At 32.1% G+C, this 22,293-nt stretch overlaps 1 pseudogene; it reads right to left on the reverse strand.

Annotated features, from left to right (window-relative positions):
- Positions 1-519: 519 nt before the first annotated feature.
- The window catches only part of LOC131597909 (protein NRT1/ PTR FAMILY 4.2-like), a 33,137-nt pseudogene continuing 11,363 nt past the window's right edge, over positions 520-22,293 (reverse strand).

The raw sequence follows: 22,293 nt of genomic DNA on the forward strand, positions 1-22,293 counted from the left end.
ATATTTCTTCCTCTCATCTCTCATTTAAAAATGCTCTCACTTGATATGCTCCCATATATATATATATATATATATATATATATATATATATATATATATATATATATATATATATATATATATATATATATATATATATATATATATATATACCATATTTTTCAAAAAAATTGTAAATTATACCCTAGTAACTTTTAAAATTACCATAGCATGTCACATTGATGCGAGCTTGGAGAATGCTTCAACTAATACAATGCAATACCAATATTCTTAATGATTTTTTATTAGAAAAAATCTTCCATATTCATTTATCATACCAAAGTATAATTTGTAGAACTTTCATTGGTTTCATAGATAAATAAAGCATTATAGATAGTTGTAATGTAATGGTACAATTCTCAATTGGTCATTACATAAGTGACTAACATTAACATAAATCGGTGAATAGTACTTAAATATAACATTTGCATTTTTTTATTGTTTAATAGATAGTATGTTATTGTACATTTACCAAAAGATTTAGTACCTCTTGGAAAAGTAAACATAAAGAGAAAAATTAAAAGAGTTGATAACACAACAAAGAGCATAAAAAAGATCCAACCTAGAATCATTCAAGTCTTTTCCACCAAACCATTTCATGCCAAATCTTCCACTAACTGAATTACACAGAGTCACCAACACAGAACTTACAAACATTCCCATAGAGTTTGAACACCAAGACAGTGAAGTACTCATACTTCTCATTCTTTCAGGTGCTTCTGAGTAGAAAAATTCAAGCATTCCTCCCACTGTAAGTGTATCAGCTACCCCTAATAAAATATATTGGAACAGTAACCAAAACACAAAAAGTGTATTTCCTTTCCTGAATGCTTCAAGCCTTTTGAATTCTATAATTGAAGCCACCAACATTGCTATTGATACTAGGGCTAATCCTATTCCCATCCTAAACAGTGGTTGATAGATTTTGTTGTTTGATGTTGTTCCATTATTCTTATTCACACGTTTGATTTGTTCAAGTAAGATTATGAATGTAAGTGATATAATAAGTGGAGCGAATGTTAAATATTGTGTAGGGATTATGAAACCGAATATCTTTCTATTCATGAGATTCCCTTGTTGTATTGAGAATGTTAAGAGTTGTGCTACACAACAATTCATCATGATTGCTGTGAGAAAGATTGGGAGAAGTCCTATGAAAGTTTTTGTTTCCTTAACTTGAGCAACACCAATGTTTTGGTCCATCAATGCTTTGTTCAAAAACCTAAAAAAATTACAATATTTCTTGTTATTATGTGATTCTTAGTATCTATTTATTCATATTTTACAATATTCTTTATTTAAATATCAATTTTATGAAAACTAAAGAGCTTACTTGAATTTATCATGGGATTGCTCCTTTATAAGTAATTGTTCTGTGACATCATGATTCAAACTTTCACTAGTTGAGACCTTTGTATTTTTTATTGAAGCAACAATTACCTTGAAACAAAAAAATACATGTAATTTTATTTAAAATGTGATGATAAACAAATTACCTTGAAGTTAACAATGTGTACGTACAAATGTAATTTATTCGGTCACTATATGATTACTTTAATTCACATTATAAAATATCGCTAATTCATAAAATTGAACTAACCACAATTTTAATTGTAAATTAAAGTAACTATTTGTTCAACCGAATTAACCATATTTTTGCACATAGTAAACCAGATAGTAAACATATGTATGAAAAGGTCAGTCTTTGAAGCCTTTTCCTTTAATTTAACATTGTGAAAGTAAGTATTAGTAACATTCCTCTAGCACTATACTTCAAAAAAAAAAAAAAGAACAAAATTTTAGGGTTTTTATATGGTGCAAAAATATAATTACCTGAATGATCCGAGTTATAGGACTTCCAGTAGGACGTTTATACCTATAGAACGAAAATCCAGACACAAAAATGCACAGTGCTAAACTTGAAAGAAAAATCATTATTATAAAACTTGTACTCCACCCATATTTTTGTTCAACTGAAACCATAACACTTATTGCAAGAAGACCTCCTATGCATATACTAAAAAAATATCAACTGAAATAAGAGGAAATAAGACTCTTGTTGTCTTGATCAAGTTGATCAGCACCATGTGCTGCCAAGGTAGATCTGGTTCCACCAATTCCTATGGCTATACTATAAAGCCCAATGTAAAGATAAAGAGCTTGAATATATGATGGTGTTTCATTTTCTAATGGTTGCAAATTAGGGTTTTGTGTTTGGTATGTTAGCATGAGTAGCCCCTGCATTAAAAAAATTGATAAAATTAAAATTTAATATTAAATGATGATTTGAAACATATGAAACAAATAATAGATTAATTTAATACATACAATACTAAAGAAATAATTAAAAAATATAGTTTGATATAAAAAAATCAATTTAAATACAATATATAAGATTTGATACATAAAAAAGAGAAAATAGATTTCCATACCATAAGTTGCAAGCCAAAAGAAATTACAGATACAGTGAATCTTGTTATGTAAGAGTCACTAATAAATCCCCAAATAATGCTCAATCCAAAAGCAGTTCCCATGAAATTGGTAACCATATTTGAAGAATCAGCAGCTGAATAATGCATTGACTTGAAAAAATAAACAACTAAGGTTTGTGCATTGCTATTGAGGATCAAGCTCTGCATCATCTCTACAACTGCAGTCATAAAAATGATCAGTTACTTTGTTAATATTGACCATGTCATAATTATATTTGTACCATGTCATAAGTATATTAATTGATTTAATCCATATTTTAACTAATGATTGAAATTGGGGAAAAAATGTAACCTTTTTAAATTACTTTTTAATTTTTTTTTTACAATTTTTCATTTAAATAAAATGAAGATTTTTACCGCTATCTACAGATATGATTAAATAATAGTTTATTGTAAAGTGGACATTAAAAAAGAGTATAAAATGGAGCTCATCAAATTGCCTAAAAAAATTAGAGTGTAGAATTACAAATTTGAAGATTAGTTTATATATATATATATATATCTAAAGTTTTTATTTTTCATATCAATTTTTTGAATTATAAAAAATAATGCTATAACATAATTTTAAATAATATATTATTCAATATAATTATTTAAAAAGTCAACACCATAAAATTAAAAAAGAAATTCTAAAAATTTCATTTTCAACTTTATAAACATCTATTAAAGTCTCTCATGAAGAAAAAATTTAAAATTAAAATTTATAAACGATCTATTAAAGTCCTCCTGAAGAAAAAATTAAAAATTAAAATTAAAATGTTTAAGAGGATCATTCCTTGAAAAAAATATTTAGAAGGACTAAAATTGAAAATCGTTATATTTAGAGGAGCAAAAATTTATTTAATCCTTAAATAAATAAAATTTGTCTTACCACATGCAATGTAAGCAACTCTTATTCCACCATGCTTTTTTCGATCTGCCACCCTGCCTTTGTAATCAGTATATTCACCACTTCCAATATTGCTAACTTCAGGATCCTATAGATATTTGAAATTATGTCAAAGAAAATAGCTACAAATTTCTCAAAATAAAAAATAAGAAACCAAAAATAAAATTTAAATCCATATAGCATACACGACAAATGACAACTATAGAGACAAATTGAAAGTCAAAGAAAAACGAAAATCAAAACATACCATGGAGGAATGAAAGAGTATAATTATTGTTGTTACACAATATGGGTGTTGTTATGAGCATATCCCTCACAAAAGGATGAGTTTAAATAAGAGATAAGTTTGAAAGAAAAAAACATCATAGCAAGAAAATTCATTGTATCAGTCACAATTAATTGTATCATAATTTTTATAATAAATAATACTATAAAATAATATATTTTTATGTAGAAACATTAGTTTTGTTTGATTAATTAATTATTTTGCATTATCACACACACACACATATATATATATATATATATATATATATATATATATATATATATATATATATATATATATATATATATATATATATATATATATATATATATATATATATATATATATATATATATATATATATATATATATATATATATATATATATTATTTACTTGACTATTTCACACATATTGAAAAATAACAAATAAAAGAGAATAACAATTTTACTAAATTATCTTTATTGGTTATTGGTATATTATAATTATTTTTATTAGAAAGTGAGAGAAATAATAGATTATGAATATTGAATTGAGAATACAACTGAAAGATAAAACCTGTATTGAAAATTTAAAGCGATATTTATTTTGAGAAAATTATTTTATAAATGTGACATTATTTTGATATGAAATAAATATCTATGAAAATTTTAGAAAACATTTATAATATTCAATATTTTTAGTTTAAATAAAAAAGAATTAAGTGTATTTTTAATCCTCTCTTTTTTAGAACCAATTTTATTGACATGATAGTGCTAAGGTGATTTCCCGAGCATATTATTTAATCTTGTATATAATTATATAACTTTGCAAGCTTTTTTATAAAAAATAATTAATATATTAGAAAATAAAGAGTGGTCAGTGAATCATTTTATTTGTTTATTTCATTGTATAATGTAATGCTTTACTATCCAAGTACACAATCCTAAAAAAATGCACCTATTACATATAGATACACACAACCCCCTCTACTTCTTTTCTCAATTCTCTTCATGTCCTTCATTCTCCAATCTCCTTTGTTCTCATTTGTTCGTTGTGCTTATGTTAATTATTCTTCAACTTCACTATACTTCAATTAATAATTTATTTTTCATTCAATTAGTAGATTGGGGGTGTTTTCATAACTACATGTGTTTTTGCATTTTTTTATTATTGATACAGTATCTATTTTAATTTTAAGAAAAGAAAAAAGCAAAATCTATGTCTAAAAAAAAGAAAATATAACGTAATACTAGTATTATAATTTTAATCAAAAAGTATAGACTCCCTAAAACCAACGTAAAACACCACTATACAAAACTTCTCGCTCTCGTGGACAAACCCACACGACAATACAACATTATACATCTATTAAGGCCTCTAAGTTACTTGATATAATTTAGAATGGTCTAACATTCAACTTTTTTTCTTAGAGAAGATACAAATATTAAAATAACAAAACTAATATAAAACAACTATTTATTAATTTATAAGTGGACATTTATTTAAAAATTCAATTGAAATATCTATTTCTAATTACTTATCCAATTTAATTTTTTAGAAGGTTTAAATATACAATACCCCCTATAATATAGGTGAGATTCGATTTACCCCCATAAACAAAAAATTGGATAACCCCGTAAAATGTTAAAATTCTATATCTTTTGCACCCTAAATACACAAGTTAACCCTTTAATATTTTTTTATTTACCTCCACCCCCTCCTATATTCACTAGTCAAATTATACGTTTAAGGGGAGGGGAGGGGAAATTCATGAAAAGATTACAGAGGGAAATCCATAAAAATAAAATTAAAGGAGATAAAGCGAAACTCACCTACATAATAGGGATATCATATATTTAACGTTTTTTTTAGAATTATAATAAATAACTATAAATATACACTGATATATTATAAGTTAAAAATAAAATACATTATACATATTTTCATCTTAATTCATAATAAAATTTTAGTATAAATAACTGTAAACTAATTATTCATTACATAAAATTAAAAAGTAAGCGCATATATATATATATATATATATATATATATATATATATATATATATATATATATATATATATATATATATATATATATATATATATATATATATATATATATATATATATATATATATATATATATATATATATATATATATATATATATATATATATATATATATATATATAGAATTGATCAAATGGTCATATAAATAGTTATTTTTATTATAAATGTGTGTATCTCTTTATATTGAAATGTAAGATAATCAATTAGTTCAAAAAGGAATTAATTTTTTTTAAAAGTATTATATAATATTGATTTTACATTTTATATCAAAATTATGAAAGGAATTATAAATTATATATATATATATATATATATATATATATATATATATATATATATATATATATATATATATATATATATATATATATATATATATATATATATATATATATATATATATATATAGCATACCAAGTGAGAGCATTTTATAATGAGAGATGAGAGGAGCAAATACTAATCATAAGAGATAAATTAATAGCCACATTAATGTATTATTATTCTATCTCTTGATGAATCCAATGATTAATATTTATTCCTCTCATCTCTCATTATAAAATGCTCTCACTTGATATGCTTCATATATATCATAATGAGATTTTTATGTGAGAACATGATAATGAATTTGAACCATTATATTTTAAAATAAATGGTGAATATTACGTGTCATTATTTTTTTCTCTCATCCATTATTAAAATAAATGATGGATGAGAGAGAAAAATGAATGACACCTAATCTCCACCATTTATTTTAAAATCTAATAGTCCAGATTTATTCTCATATTCCTATATAAAAATGTTATTCTCATATGATACGTCATATATATATATATATATATATATATATATATATATATATATATATATATATATATATATATATATATATATATATATATATATATATATATATATATATATATATATATATATATATATATATATATATATATATATATATGAGGAGGGATCAAATTGCACCCGAAGAACTGAGAACTTTTAATAATAACCATTGAATTTAAATTAATGACATAGATTGACTTCTAATTTAAATATTTATTTAATGATTAGTTGAACGAAATATTTTTTTAATATGTATTTAAAAGTTGAGGTAAATCTGAGTCATTAATTTAAATTCAATAGTTATTATTAAAAGTTCTTAATTCTGATTATAACTAAAATTCTCATTTAACACGTCCTCATATATATATATATATATATATATATATATATATATATATATATATATATATATATATATATATATATATATATATATATATATATATATATATATATATATCCAGTCCATTAAAATTAAATTTAATGGTCGTGATTCATTGTTCTCATTTCTCATAATAACCAAGTGTTCTCACTTGAGTCGTCCCCATATATATATATATATATATATATATATATATATATATATATATATATATATATATATATATATATATATATATATATATATATATATATATATATATATATATATATATATATATATATATATATATATATATATATATATATATATATATATATATATATATATATATATGGAAAATATTATACCAACAAAATTCATTGTATCAATCAATTAATTTCTCTTTTTTTCAAAGTATTTTCCAATTGAAAATTCATTGCATCATAATTATGATATAAGTTGTGAAAATAATATTAAATAATTGTTTTTATTTAGAATCATTAATTCTATTTTGAATTAATTGATTATATTACCTTATATATATATATATATATATATATATATATATATATATATATATATATATATATATATATATATATATATATATTGTTGGAAAATTTTTATAATATTCAATGTTTTTACATTAAATAAATAACTCTAAAGTATTTTTGGTCCATCAATTTTTAAAAATTTAAAGATTTAACTCCTCCATTTAAAAAATTAATTTCTTAGTCCTTCGATTTTAATTTTTCATTAGTTTTGATATCTCACTCTATTCTACGGTTAATTTTTTTGACGTGACATTGCTTAGGTGTGCAAATTTTGATATAAATAGTTCATCAAGATATTGACGAATTAAAGAATAGATCGGAGAACGGGGGTTGCAAGGTGCAACGATAGGTTTAAACCTTGATCACTGTATTTTGATGCACGTTCCTTTATGTTTCACTACTAAAAAAAATCGCTTATAGCTACCTATTTAGAGACCTATATATTTCGGTCACTGTATAGACCGAATTGGAGACCAATATTTGGAATTTAGATGTTAAAAACATTTCGATCGTTTTATTGGTCGCTATGGAAATTTAGAGACCAAATTGGAGATCGATTATTAGTGACCAAAAAATCGGTCACAAACGTTTTTTATTTTCAACATATGTTAGCACTTTTTCCCACCGCAACCTCAATTTTTTCATGTGGTTTTCAATTCCCTCCATTAAGTGACCGAATTGGAGACCAATTATTAGGGACCAAAAAATCGATCACAAACATTTTTTATTTTAAACATATGTTACTACTTTTTTTCCCACCGGAACCTCAATTTTTCCCGCTTTTTTCAATTCCCTCCATTAAGTGGACACTCAGTATTGATATAGATAAAATTTATTCCTATTTTTTATTATTATTTGAAAATTCTGGTATGACAGACTCGGATGTCAATCCTGATGTCAAGACATCTGATCTGTTATTAATGTAGCACCAGCAGAATACAAGGATCCCTCATTATTTAATTACTCTTAGGAAAGAGTCAATGAGACCTAGGATCACATATGTTCAGCATACATAACCAGATTATAATTTTTGCATGGTTCTGTACAGGATCAGCTAACACTTCTGAACCTGATGTTATAGACAAAGTCATAACATTCATAACTGAACAAACAATGCAGAAGATAAATAACACAGTTAATTGTTAACCCAGTTCGGTTCTAACTAACCTACTCTGGGGGCTACCAAGCCAGGAAGAAGATTCCACTATCAGTAGTACTATTTTATATAAACAACCTCTGGTTTACAGATAAACAACCTCTGGTTTACCTAGTCACTATCCAATGCAATCTCTATCTCAGAACTCCATCCAAGATAAGAAAACCTTTGCTCACTCCCTGGTGATACCTAACTGTTACAACCCTACAACAGCCATTTACACAATTAACAATGAACACATACTTGATCTGCTTCCCAGCTTCAATCAATCTTACAATACTCAACTCTTACCTATAGGTTTCGAGTGAGGACAATCACTTCTCTAACCTACAGGTTTCGAGAAGGACAAATCAGTGACCTTCCCACAAATCGGGAGGTTCACCTACACGGCTAACCCTAATGGTTACATCTTTCTAAGTGCTGGTTAGCTTTTTAAACTAGGTTAAAAAGTTTCCTATTTATAACCTGATCCCAATTGGACTTGGGCTTACAAATTACAGCACTCTAGTTGTTACAAATATGCAGAAAATATTCTGCTACAAATAAGGTCTTTTAATCCTGAGTTTCCTAAATTAGAAACTGTTGAATCCAATCTTCTAATCTGATTCTTCCTGAATCTTCAATCTTCTGATCTGATTCTTCAATTATTCTTTTGACCCGTAAATATGCGCCACATAAGATTACATAATATTCACATAGAATATTCTGTATCTGTTAAGTACAAACTGAATCTTCCTTCCAGTTTTGCAGGCGCGATGTCATGAGTTGATGTCATGACATTCCTTCTAACATCTTGCTTGTATTTGTTTTGTTCATTATAAACTTGCAAGATTCACATTAGTATTATGTTTTACTGCTATTATGTTTTAACCAAACATAGATTCCAATAAGCCAATAAAAGCACTAACAATCTCCCCATTTGGCATATTTTGGCTAAAACATAAACTTGCAGCAAAAACATAAAAACTTCAAGACACCAAGAAAGAACATAATTTTACATTCTCAGAATTGGGTTTACCTTCTGTTCTTCAGGACTTGAACCACATCATAACATCGTCAGTCTGCTACACAACTTTTTACAGTAGAAAAATCAGAAGACGATATTCTTCTCCCCCTTTTTAGACACAATATGACAAAGAGGGAACCAATGTCATAATATGCAGTGGATCATCTTCATGCAACACTGATGTACATGAGGAAGAAGATGGGAGAAGCCCCGCATCTTGGAGGACCAATGGTGGCTTAAGAGACCCATTCCTTAGTCTTGTACCATAAACCAAATCCTAGCATAGACCTCGAGAGAGGACTTGAGTGAAAACTGTCCACCAGTCCTAGTAACTCAGAACACAAATCACAATTGTGTTCATAACTCAGATCACAAATCACAACGAAAATGATTCATATACTGAAGGTTGTATATAGTGGAACATCTTTGTTGTTATTGCAGAAAAATCCATGGTAGAGACCATCAACATCCCCAGCCCGTGTTTTTCTTTTTCTGAGATGGTTTTGGTACAGCAACCCATCACAATACCAAACCCAGACTCGACTCACAATAACACACACGAACGACATTTTGAGAGAGTTTGATTTCTGCAATTCACGGAGATGCTATTATATAGCAAATGAAGATCGTAGGAATTTACGAAGGTCTTTGGTCTTGTTCAATTGTCAAACAGTTAAATAGGAAACAGTTCCAAAAGCTTTTACTCTTTCCAAAGCAGTTTTTGACTGTTTTTCTGATAGGAGTTATCTTGAATTACCAGTGCATGCATAGTCATTGAATGAACTTTACACCGACCGCTGATGTGTAGATAACCTTCAATTCAGATTTCCTTGTTTGACTATGAAGACTCAATGTCTTTAAACATGTCATGACATTATGTCAGACATTGTCACTTTTCTTTCCTTTTCCTTCAGGCACATAGCCCAAGATTCCGTAAAAGATTAAGACAGAGCATCATTTGGACCAATTAACATACTCCCTATTTACTCACTAGTCATAGACTTCTATTGTTTTTGTACACCTTGAGACTGTTAGCACACAACTACCTCATTAGTGTAGAGAAGGAATAGTGGTTACTAGTTGCACATGGTTGACTTGAACCATTCAAATAGCTGACAAAGGTATCACATTTTCTTCATGATGTAAAATTATTTTTAACCAAGAAATTTCTCTTGACAAAAGAAGTCACTCCCCCTATCCGAGATAGTTTGAGCCCCCACAGACGGAATAAGCTTGAAATGATGAATGGAAAATATAAGACACATCTTCATATCTTCAAGAGCCGCACCCTCTGTTCAACAATCCTGCTGAACACACTCATTATAGCAATTTTATTCCTCACAATAAATACTTACACCAAAAGTAGAATGTCATAACATTTTGTCTGACATTTGTACTGCCAGTATTCTCCACAAGTTTCATTCCCCTTTTCTTTTCAACATACCCTTGTCTAAGAACTTATCTCCTTCAGAAATGATCAACAGATGACCCCTTGATACTAAAATCATACACAGAGAGGTTGCCACGATCTCAACAAGCAGAAGTGCCACTCCTGGAATTTTGTTGAGCATAACCCTATCATGTTTGAAACAGATCATGGTCTGCTTAAGATACTTTGAAATCCTTCTTGATAAGGTGTTTTTCAATCTCACACATTGATTAACATAGTCTTTGAACTAAAGAGATTCTCCTTTATCCTTAGCTGTGTTGATCCAATCATAGAACTTTTGTCTTCATAGTCATCTTCACTAAGAGAAGTTTTCATCATGAAAGTAATTGTGTATGGCCAGAACACATTACTTACATCCAGATCAGAACCTGGCCATTCTAATCCACATTATGTCCAAACTGCCACTCTAGACTATAATGTTGCTTTTTCACACTTCTATATATTCCCAGTCCTTCTACTAGGGAATATGTGCTTTATGATGTTGATACCTAAGACACAAGTTCATCTGAACTCAAACAAACTCTTGACTATCCATAGAGATAACATATCTCTATAGAGAACTTGGAACACAAGAAACGAATTGTGTTCACGACTCGAAACAAGACTCTTTATTCTTTACCAAACAGTTGTAAAGAATGACCTCAGACTTACCAATGCCTGAACACTACCCTTAAACCCTATGATTGACTCAAATAGACAATCATAACCTAGACTCTAGACACTTCTCATATTCGAAAGAAGAACATGAGGGACTCAAACAAGACTCAAACAAAACAAAAAGACTCTATAATCCTGAGCAATTTAAACAACATACTTGGACTTCACCCAAAGTCTTAATCAAGAAATGTTGTTTGAGAACAAACTACACCAGGTGGACTTGTGCATAGGTTGGATCATGCACTTAGATCAGAATAAGTGATACACACCATCAATTCATGTCGTCAGATGATAATGCAAAGAATATTCTTTGCTGGTCTTTGAGAATACACATGACTTGAGTTATGTTCTGAGGATTTTGTGTGACTTTGTTCTTCTTTCTTCAAGATTAGTCTTTGAAAGACTTTTCAAATGAATAGAAGTAGAAAAACATTGTCTTTGCTGATCTTCATACTCTTTTACTCCCTCTGAGATATACAACTTTAGGACATCTTTGATGTTCGTCCTTGAAGTTCCCTTCATTTGGAACTTTCCACAGATTCCAAGTTTTAGAAACCTCAGTTTGCTTGCTACTCAAGATCCATATTTCCATATTCTGTAACTTGGAATAGAAGAAACTATGATTGTATAACCATAAATTGATCTTCAATAACATGTCTGAGTTGTTTTATACAGACTTTGTAAATATCCAGCTCCCATCAAGATATTTAACATAATCAATATCCCACATCAGAGACTCTTGCCTTCTTCTTTGATGTGTGAAGATAATTGAGAACTCATGGTTGTAAGAACTTCTTCTCAGCATCCAGGTTCTAAACCTAATAAGTACTAAGTCTCCCGTCAAAGTACTTACCAGATTTTCAGTTAGAATTTGCTACTCACACTAGGTCATTCTGACTGATTACCTCTTCACATTTATACTTTCTGTTCTTGGCAAATACATAAAATAATTGAAGATCTTGAGATGTTGTAACATCAGATGTGACATCATCCTTCATGGTTCTTGGTTAACATCTTTAATGTCAAATTGACAATACTCAGGTTAGTAACAAAATAATCCAATAATCAGCAATATCCAGACACAACAACGGATTGTGGTGTCGTTTTTTTTACCTCCCCGTTTCACTTGGGAGGACGGCACGCTAGACCCTTCACGCGAAATTTGGAAGGAGAATGCGCCCGTGGTGGGATGAATTTTATTTCAGTTCCTCCTACGATATCACACGAACTTTCTTATTTGTCCTACGAGTAGGTGTGGTGGTCGTTTTCTTTACCTCCCCGTTTCACTTGGGAGGACGGCACGCTAAACCCTTCACGCGAAATTTGGAAGGAGAATGCGCCCGTGGTGGGATGAATTTTATTTCAGTTCTTCCTACGATATCACACGAACTTTCTTATTTGTCCTACGAGTAGGAAAGGGAAAAAAAGATCTCAACTAAACCCTAGGAGTTTGCTAAGTGTGGGGATTTACACCTAGACTAGAAATTCTGGAGTCCGGGAGGTCGGTTATACATAGGGAAGTGTTTAAACACCCTACATATCTGTAGTACTCTACAGGAACCTTCTCTGTGTCATTTGTGTTTGTGTTTATTGCTAATGATTGGGAAAGTTTCTCCTTTGTATTAGGAGAGGGAATTGAATTGATTAAAGAAAGACAGACAGATAGACAGACTGACTATTTTTGGTATTTTATTAGCTCGCTGAGATTCCTTGTGAACCTCATGCCTACATATCCCTAGTGGAAGTCAGAGCTTAATGTAGTTCGGGGAACTAACTAGGGAAATTAATTATTTTTGTGCCTTGCTTGAAGCTCAAGGTTGAAGCTTGGAATTAAATCTCTGTTTACAGTAAAGAGACATGAAATTATCTCTACAGAGAGGTATTTGTACTATTCTACCACAAACATTTAAAGGAGTGACAGAATAACTGAATTCATTTCATTCAAGAGGGGGACCTTACTTGTGTATGTGCAAGTATACCAGTCAAATGCCTCTTAAATGAAAGAAAGATGCTCATCCAAATTAGGGAAAGTTACCACATGTCTGGGTTTTACTGCCAGCTCATGCCTTTCAAAATCCTAAATGGGAGACTTGATTACAATTGAAATGAAATGTTTGTTTGTTTGAATGTGGTAGAGTAGTAAAAATATCTCTCTATGGAGATAAGCTATGTCTATCTACTGTATAAAAGATTTGACTTTTAGCTGGCTTGTATGAGGCCCGAGCTTGAGGCTTTTTGATTGATTAATTAACATTATTGACTCTGGGAGATGACTCCACTGGGGGTTAATTACAGGGTATTTTTGTGTTCTGTACAAAGCCCAGAATTGAGGCTGACTCTACTTAGGGAGACTCTATTTGTGTGCCTTGTACAAAGCCCAAGGTTGTGGCTAACTGTTGAGGATAATTGAATGACTCTATTTTATGTGCCTTGTACAAAGCCCAAGGTTGTGGCTAACTCTAGCTAGGGGAAAGCATTATTTTCTGCCTTGTACAAAGCCCAAGGTTGTGGCGGACTCTTAAATGAATTAAGTATGGGTGACTATATGGGGAAAGATCCTAAGTGTTAGGAATCTTTGACACATGAAAGATATGGTTTATCTGCCTTGTACAAAGCCCAAGGTTGTGGCTACTGAGTGATGAAGGACTCACTGGGGAGACTCTATTATCTGCCTTGTACAATGCCCAAGGTTGAGGCTGACTCTTGACAGGGGAGTTTTATTGTTTGGGTGCCTTGTATGAAGCCCAAGGTTGAGGCTAACTGTTTTTGTTGGTTTTGACTCTACTGAGGAGGTTTTATTTATTAAAAGACTGTTTTTCTTTGGAAGCTAACCCTTTCCAGGGATTTTGACTCAGCTGGTGAATTTGTCTGTTAAAAGACTGACTTTATCATGTTTTTTGGAGGCTGACCCTTTCCAGGGATTTTGACTCTTTTGGGGAAATTATCTCCTAAGAGAATGAAATTATTTATTAATTAATTTTGGAGGCTAACCCTTTCCAGGGGTTTTTATTAAAATGGAGGAATGTGTGGAAGCTAACCCTTTCCAGGGATTTTGACATTTTAGACAGATGTTGGAGGCTAACCCTTTCCAGGGATTTTTATTAAAATGAATGGCAGAAAGATTATCTAATGGAGACTTCTTGTTTAAAGCCCAAGATGAAGGCTGACTCAATGCTGAGGATGACCAAACATGGATCCTAGACTCTGCTAAGGAAGATTGATGAAGATGAGGGTGACAGAGACTGTCCATGTCTCTCATTCCAAAAATGTACTCAATGTGAAATTGAGACAAACTTAGCTTGTTTAAAGTCCGGTTTTAAATTGGAAGAAACTCACCAGGGCAGGCTAAAAGGTGACTAAAGACCTGTTCCTATGTTTATAAGAAACCTGATGGGTCCTTGTATACAAGCTCAAGAGGAAGCTGGAAATGCTTTTAAGAAGCCTGTGGGTCCTTGTACAAAGCCCAAGAGGAGGCTAATCGAGGGTCCTTGTTATAGCACAAGAGAAAGCTATGTAGTTTTGAACTTATTTTGGCTTTAAGCAAATGGGTAAGAGGTTTCACCGGGAATAATTCCTCTTTGGGTGGATGTGTCCTATTATTTGGATTCTAAGGTTTTTACCAAGATGTTTCACCGGGAATAATTCATCTTGGGGGGTTTGAACTACAGATCTCTAATTAGGAAAGAGCCTTCACCGGGAAGACATTCTCAATCCTAGGTCATATTCCTATAATATATATATAGTTTAACTGTCCTAAGGTTTATACTCAAACGTAGTTCTAAACTAATATATATGCACAATTTATATTTGACAGTAATTTAAACAAAGACTGTAAATTGAAAGCTTGTAAAGCCTAACCTGGATAGAGTGGAGGCCATTGAAGAAGTATGTACAGAGCCTCAACAGTAATTTTTGTTGTTTTGTTGATAACAGGTGAATATATATATGATAAACAGTTAATGGTTTTTGAAAACAGAAGAAGTGAAGATGGACAAAGGTCACATAGGTATCTGAAGAGTTTCACCGGGAATAATGCCCTTCAAATACCAGAAGAATGTTTTGAAAACAGAAAGAAGATTTTGAAAATACAGTTTTGAAAACAAGCTAAGAAGAGAAGGTTTTTGGGACTTACACTCTATTAGAGGCCCAGTACTTTGCAGTACTGGTGTAAAAGCAATTTAAGAAAATGATCTGGAATGATACAAGGTTTTGTTGTTTGAAAACCTTAATCATCCGTTTAATCGGAGACTGATAACAGCTTTGAAAATTGACAAAAAGTCAACTTAATTAAAGTAAAAATAAAGATTTTTACTTAATTAAGACCTAAACAATTAGGGTTTTATCATAAAATTATTTACAAAGTGATTTAGGTTAAAACAAAGTGAAAAATATGTATTCAAGTATTTAAGAAAACACCTAAAACATGTTATTTTAAACCTAATAAAAATACATGAAATAAATAATATTTTTATGATTTTTTTGATTATTCACAAAATAGATATGTTAAATAAGAAGTGTGTGAAAAATAAAGTGAAAATGATTTAATTTGATAGGTTAAATATTCATGTGAAGTTGTGAAGGAAATAAGTGTGAAAAGTGGTAAAAAATATAGAAATGTCTTCACCAAGGCTTGAACTCACGCCCTTTAGGTCACACACCCAAAACCAAACCACTGAGCCAGCGCGCGTATGGTGAAAGTAACTTGCACTCATTTGGTTATGTTTTAAAACAAGTAGTAAATCATTGAAAAATAAAAGAATCAAAAAGTCTGGGGCGAGGGGGATTCGAACCCCAGACCTTGGGCACGCGCAACACACAAACACTCTCTACCACTGGGCTATCACGTTTTAGTCGTTAATCAAACAGGTATCAATCAAAATAAAATAAACTTAGACCTGAGTTTGAAAATTGCGCGCCACCACCATCTTCGTCTTCAACCTCAAGCTCTCAAATTTCAAATTTATGAACTTGCTCATTTCTCCACCATTTGCAAAGATGTAAAGACCAAACTTGCTCTAAATTTACTCACGATTCTAAATATGTAACTAACATGTACTTATATTAACTACATCTAACTAATTTACCAGAAATCGTGAAGAACCCTAAAACTTAAAAATCAAATTAAATGGCTATGCTGAAAGATAAATGAATGATGATAGAGGGTTTTCAATCCTCTGATGATGCTGAACAAGATAGAGTCGAGCTTTATCACAAAGAGTGCTTAAATTAAAGAGGTGAGGTTCAGAAACTTACCTCTGAAACTGAAGGTCGTGAGGATGATTGAGAGCACCTGGGCTTGAATGAATGATCTCAATAGCTTCCCTGAGACTCAATGATGCTAACTGGATGTTTATTATAGCCTGAATCCTCTGAATTGTTCTATGGACCTCCCTCGATTTCAGCTTCAAGTGAACATGGAGGGTGTTGAATTTAGAGTTACAGATGGGCTGCAGCCATCTGGTTAGCTTCACTATGACCTGAGGAGTGTGCCTGGATGATTGGCTTGGCTCAGAACCTCCTTAATTACTCCATGGACCTCCAACTGCAAATGCTCCAAAGTGAGAGCAACAATGGTGTTCCTCTACTTACAGAAGTGATCCAGGTGCTTGGATCACCTCAAATGACCTCCCTTGAGATGTTAGAATGCTCACTTCCCAAAGATAAGCTCTGGTTTGAAGAAATCGATTCTTCTTGCCAAAGAACTTTGAAAAACAATGAACAAAAGAAAAGAAAGAGAAAGCAAGTAATATGGTTGCTTTGGTGTGTTTTTGAATGAGGAATGCATCTGTATTTATAGGCAAATGGATCAGTATAGCTGCAGAGGAGTGAGCTTCCTTAGTGAAGTTGATTTGGTTTCTTAGCCATGAAGGAAATTTGCAAATATCTCTTATGCAATGATGAGAATTTTGATTCCATTTGATCAATCCCCTAGCCCTCGATTTTGCTTGATCTTAGGGGACAATTCTGAGCCATAAATGAGCTCTAATTGGTTGGTGAGAAGATTCCTTGGGTGATTCATCAATTTGCCATAAATTCACAAATGTAATCATTACATAATCACATGTTCTTGTTTTTAGAATCTTCTTCAATTCTTATGGCATGGTGAAAATGAATGCATGGCATGTTTGCAGATGTATTATGGGTCATGTAGCATCTGTATTTGAGGTCATGTGCACAAAATTTCAAAGTTCCAAAATGATGCATGACCTATAATTTTACTTCATGAGGCCAACTTTGAACAAGCATAACTCTTAGCTCAAATTGAATTTTGAGAAGGTTGAACACAATTTGGAAAGCCCTAAACATCTACTTTAAATCATTAGTTTATGTCTTCTTCAGAATCCTTTGGGAAATTTGTGAAAAATGAGGCCAAAGTTGGAAGAAAACTAGGTTAAAACACTTAGAAAAATTTCTAAGTGTTTATGACCTAAACTTCAAAATTTCCAAAACTTCATAAATGGTTGATCTTTTGAAAAAAGTTCCCTTGTAAGATGTTGTTTTATTTGGCAAGATCTACAACTTTCATGTTGGAAGTTTTTTGAGTTGTGTAGGTGAAATTTTGAGATCTCACCATGCCTTCAAAAACCCTAATTCCCGACTTTTCGCTCCTTGATGAATTTCTTTGAATTTCTTTGGCCAAATGACTTTGACATCCATATATTGATGATATTGATCTTTGAAAGTCATTTTTTGACCAAAAACCTTAAAAGTCAATGATGATCCTTCACAGTTGACTTTTTCCTGACAAAGTGAATTTTTGGGCTTTTGTGTAGAAATAAGATCTTCTCCCCAAATGGATGATATAAATGGATTATATGGAGGTAGTAGAGATCCTTGAATCATGTCTTGAGTTTTGGATTCATGCCCTGATCAGAAGTCAACTATCTTGGTGAATTAGGTCAAAACCCTAATTTGTCGACCATGTGAAAGTAATGACTGTAGACTTTGAATTGAAGTGTGATGTCCAGTAGACCTTGTAATATGAGTTATTTGAAGATGATTGATGTCTTTGAATGACCCTCTGAGGTTTTTTAGGGTTTCCCAAATGTGATCCCTGATTTCAGTCCTTGATAGGCTCAAAACCCTAGTCTGGTGACCTGAGTAAACCTGTACTCATATGTCTAATCAATCATAGATGAGAAAAGTGAAGTTTTTGAGCCCCATGATTGTATTAGAGACTAGTCTTTGTATTGATTGATCCTTTGCCTGAGCTTTCTTGTCTTTGAGCATCCTCGATTAGGTACCAGATGGAGAAATGACTGCTCTAGGTACTTGTCTTGACCTGATGAAAAACCCTGAAGATATGTCATCTCAGGGGGGTCAAAAATTAGGGTATGACAGATGCCCCTATTTAAGTTTCTTTTATCTGGAGGGAGAGAGATTGATATCTCGATCTCTCCTGCGTAAAAGAGACTTAAATATCAAAGAATGCCCGAATTTTGGGCGCTCCTGAGATGTTGTAATTGATAAAATCTTTACATGACTTGATCCCATTGTCGCGCTTGGCGGGGGATGATGAGACAAACTCCTGCAGAAATACTTGATGTGGATTCTGGTGAATGGATGGCAATGTAGGATGCGCAATCCATCCTCTTTAACTAAGTGTTGATACTTAGAAAAAGGTAAACAACCTCCCCCTTGTTTCGGATGTCCATATCTCGAAACTGGTCTTAGTTGTGTTTGGACAATATCTCAGATAAAGAGAAAATTTCCAACGGTCTGTTTCCTCGTCAAACTTCTTACCAGCACTTGGAGGTAAGATACCATTTGACGGTAAATAAAGAAACTTCAAAGGTTTGTTCCCTCATCAAACTTCTCATCAGCACTTGGAGATGAGATACCATTTGACGGTAAATAAAGAAACTTCAAAGGTTTGTTTCCTCATCAAACTTCTCATCAGCACTTGGAGATGAGATACCATTTGATGGTAATAAAGAAACTTCGAGGGTTTGTTTCCTCATCAAACTTCTCATCAGCACTTGGAGATGAGATACCATTTGATGGTAATAAAGAAACTTCGAGGGTTTGTTTCCTCATCAAACTTCTCATCAGCACTTGGAGATGAGATACCATTTGATGGTAATAAAGAAACTTCGAGGGTTTGTTTCCTCATCAAACTTCTCATCAGCACTTGGAGATGAGATACCATTTGATGGTAATAAAGAAACTTTGCCATCTTCCCTTTTTGACCTGGCATCTTTGAAAGATTGTCATATGGGCCCATGCTTTTTGAGGGGCTAATGACTTTGTTTTGAAGGCAGACGAACTGTTTTCGGGGTGAAAACTGCCATTCGCCGATTGGTGCCTGGGGAATCAACAAACTGTTTTCTTAAGGGGAAAACTACCATTTATTGACCCTGTGGGGAACTAAACATCCCTGAAACAGACAAACTGTTTGAAGAAACTACCATTTGTCGATTTCTTGAGTATTTAACAGACAAACTGTCTTTCCTTGGGGAAAGACTACCATTTGTTGACTCCGCTGGGGATCATGAACTATCTTCTGGATGAAGACTACCATTCACTGATTCTGTTGGGGAATCATTTGTCGATCTGCTGGGAGATTCTGAATTATTCTTTGACAAGAAGTGGCACCTCTCGACCTTGTTGGGGAAATGCCAAACTTTTGGGGAAGTCCACAATGCGAAGCAGACTATCTTATCTGAAGAAGATTGTCGAGCGCTGCTTTGCAGGAGAATCTTGGCAAAGGAATTCCAAAAGTGAACAAACTATCTCCTTGAGGGAGACTACCATCTGTTGACTTGCTTGGGGAAATCTCTCTACATGGATCGTCGTCTTGCAGGAAAAAGTTTCTCCAGGACTTGCAGGGGAAACTTGAGTTCATGCCCTCATGACTCGGGCATTCTCATGATTAAAAGCCTAATTTGACTATGCAGTTGTGATGTAATGTATGCATGAATATTATGACAATTATAAAATGTAAAGTGAATGTGAATAGAATTGTCGCGGATGTAAAATCCTAATGATACGACTTGAATTCTTGTTGATCAGAAGATGTCCTCTTCTTGTAATTCGAACTCTGTTTGGAATATCTGGCTATCAGTTGTCCGCTGTCCGAAGTGAGTAATATGAATTGAAGTAAAGATCCGTCATTGGGAGATGTTCGCAAAGCGACCTCATGGGGAAAACTTGGTTCCCGGAGTCTCAACCGTTCTCGGAGCAACTGTTTGCATTCTTCCTATTGTTTGCAAACCTCAGAAAGAAATTTCACCTTTATTTTTGCAAGTAAATTCATTTTTATTTTATGAAAACATTTGTTTCAAGAAAAATGACTGTTTAAACTTAAAATGCATTTCAAGAAACTGAATAAGACTAGATTGCAAAGGAAAAGCACAAGGCTCAAATTATTATATATGGAATGGTAATCAGCCAAATGCTTGATTCCATGGAGTATTTACAAAGTTGGAAATTGGTAATTTTCGGGAAAAGGGCTACGATGAAACGTGACGACCGTTATCTCTCCCTTCCACTCCGAGTTGCGCTGTATTCGTGCTTCGTAGAAGATGACCTACTGCTGATGAACACTCCGCTATGGATTTTGAATGATCAAGTTTGTCCTGAACACAGTTGCTTGCCATATATCCCTAACTTTTGCGTAAACTACCCCTTTCGGGTTTTAAGTTTACCGGGATTGATTATTTATTTTTTATGTCTCTAACTTTTGCCTGAATCGCCCTTTCGGGTTTTCGATTCACCGAGACGCTCTTTTTTGCCTAAGCCGCTCTTTGCGAGTTTTCAACTTAGCGAGCTGTTCTTTTGTTTATTTAGGCGAAGTATTTCTTGACTGCGTCGACGTTCACAGGACGGGTGAATTCTTCTCCATCCATAGTCGTGAGTATTAAGGCTCCTCCTGAGAAAGCTCTCTTGACCACGTAGGGGCCGTCATAATTGGGAGTCCATTTCCCTCTCGAATCTGTGAGAAAAGATTGAATCTTTTTGAGTACAAGGTCGCCTTCTTTGATTGTGCGAGGTCGGACCTTTTTGTCGAAAGCTTTCTTCATTCTTTGTTGATATAGCTGTCCGTGGCATAAAGCTGTCATGCGCTTTTCTTCGATTAAGTTCAATTCATCGAATCTGCTTTGACACCACTCGGCTTCTGTTAATTTTGCCTCCATCAAAACTCTCATTGAGGGAATCTCAACCTCTATAGGTAGGACTGCCTCCATGCCATATACAAGGGAGAAAGGAGTTGCTCCAGTCGAAGTACGTACTGATGTACGGTAACCATGAAGAGCATACGGGAGCATTTCATGCCAATCTTTGTAAGTGATGACCATCTTCTGAATGATTTTCTTGATGTTTTTGTTAGCTGCTTCTACAGCTCCATTCATCTTTGGTCTGTAAGGAGATGAGTTGTGATGTTCGATCTTGAATTCTTCACAAAGCTCCTTCATCATTTTGTTATTCAAATTTGACCCATTGTCAGTGATTATCTTGCTAGGAATGCCGTAGCGACAGATGATGTGATTCTTGATAAACCTGACGACAACTTGTCTTGTG

This window comes from Vicia villosa, linkage group LG4 (assembly GCF_029867415.1).
Source record: "Vicia villosa cultivar HV-30 ecotype Madison, WI linkage group LG4, Vvil1.0, whole genome shotgun sequence".
In the NCBI taxonomy this organism is placed as follows: Eukaryota; Viridiplantae; Streptophyta; class Magnoliopsida; order Fabales; family Fabaceae; genus Vicia; species Vicia villosa.